Below are 2,050 nucleotides of genomic sequence, written 5' to 3' on the forward strand. Positions count from 1 at the left end.
ACTCTTATTAGGAAAAGTTTCCTGATAAACAAAATGTAATAATGTGTCCTTCAGTAGATATTTCTATTATAATTTATGTCATATGTCAGGCCATCAGAAACAGAGAGAATGGAATGGCCTGAATTTCCAAGCTATCATAAGGCAATACTCAATTATTGTGACATAAATGAAATGCTAAAATAATATAATAATGAGATTCCTCCTGGCTTGATGAGAGAAATAGTTCTGGTTTTCAGGTTGGGCAGAGGTAGAGCAGACTATATGTTTGCCCAATTTTTTGTTACACTGAATCTCACTTACTCTTTGTATTTGGGCAAAATGTTCATGAAACCTGCCATGGTGTGCTCTTTGTAGGGTAGCAGGTAGAGGGTAGAAGGTGGGAACAAAGAAAAAAACAGAGAGTTGACTAACCTGCAGAGGCAGAAGTGGTAAAATCTAGTTGGTTCATTTTACCTTTTAGAAATTGAAGTGAGAGTGGATAGGAGAGTGAAAATAGACTAAAACTCTTATTTTATTCCAATGAAATTTAAAAGATAAAATATTTTCAAAATGATTTTTACAAGATGGTGCATTTTTATAAATTCTTCCTATAATATGTTCATAGAGAACAATAACAATATGCTATTTAATCTCGAATTTACATCATGATAAAAACATAAAATGTTGCATTCATATTTGCAACTTTTATAACACATTTGATTAAAAGTAACAGATTCAAGTGCTTGTTACTTTGCCTCTTAAATAGGTCTTGGGGAAAAGAATTCATTAGAAATATCACTGGAAAGAAACAGTCCATATATGCTGCTGACTTCTGCCATCCACGCAATTGCTTATACAACATGGCAATAAAAACAAATAAGAGAACAAAATACAAAATCTAATAGTCTTTTAGGAAACTGGGAACTAAAATGTGACATACAATTGTCGTAATAACTTTTCACGGTTTACAGAATAACGGTTTCCAATGTAGTTTCCCCGGTTTATTTTTCTTGATCCAAACTACAATCATAACAGTATTATTTTCCTAATGATATTTTTACATTTTTAAATGAAGATAGTGTGGTTAAACGCCATTGAATAGTCTTCTCAAGACTGCTATACTTACGATGCTAACCATCATAAGGGAAAGCTAGTTATGATTTTAAATTACATATAGCCTATATTTTAATAAAGTCAACATGTCTGGCAAAACATATTTAAAAGAAAATGTGGGATGAGTGTCTGCTCTTCGGCTGCTCTGGGGCAAGCACCCTATGCCACGTTCTCTTGTGATCCCTTACCTAACCCGTCTCTTCCTTTTCCCCAACCTCAGGTGGAGCCGCCACCAAAATGCAGATTTTCGTGAAAACCCTTATGGGGAAGACCATCACCCTCGAGGTTGAAACCTCGGATACGATAGAAAATGTAAAGGCCAAGATCCAGGATAAGGAAGGAATTCCTCCTGCTCAGCAAAGAGGGATCTTTGTTGGCAAGCAACTGGAAGATGGATGGACTTTGTCTGACTACAATATTCAAAAGGAGTCTACTCTTCATCTTGCGTTGAGACTTCGTGGTGGGGCTAAGAAAAGGAAGAAGAAGTCTTACACCACTCCCGAGAAGAATAAGCACAAGAGAAAGAAGGTTAAGCTGGCTGTCCTGAAATATTATAAGGTGGATGAGAATGACAAAATTAGTCGCCTTCGTCAAGAGTGCCCCTCTGATGAATGTGGTGCTGGGGTGTTTATGGCAAGCCACTTTGACAGACATTATTGTGGCAAATGTCTGACTTATTGCTTCAACAAGCCAGAAGACAAGTAACTGTATGAGTTAATAAAAGACATGAACTAAAAAAAAAAAGAAGAAAATGTGAAGGTGTTCCCTGTGAAATAAAAATTATCACTTAATATTTAAGTCTCATTTTCACATATAATATATACTTAAAATATTATTTCTGCTTCAATATGTCGAATAATTGTTATACATTTGAAATTTCATGAGCTATCGCACTAGCTGAATTAGTGTCACACCTATGTCACATGTGAGAATCACCAAATAGAATATATATAGTGCC

General features: G+C 35.2%; 1 pseudogene; it reads left to right on the forward strand.

Annotated features, from left to right (window-relative positions):
- The first annotated feature begins 1,229 nt into the window (after positions 1–1,229).
- LOC105510768 lies at positions 1,230–1,828 on the forward strand (annotated as a pseudogene).
- Positions 1,829–2,050: the final 222 nt, after the last annotated feature.

Source organism: Colobus angolensis, unplaced genomic scaffold (assembly GCF_000951035.1).
Source record: "Colobus angolensis palliatus isolate OR3802 unplaced genomic scaffold, Cang.pa_1.0 Scaffold191, whole genome shotgun sequence".
In the NCBI taxonomy this organism is placed as follows: domain Eukaryota; kingdom Metazoa; phylum Chordata; class Mammalia; order Primates; family Cercopithecidae; genus Colobus; species Colobus angolensis.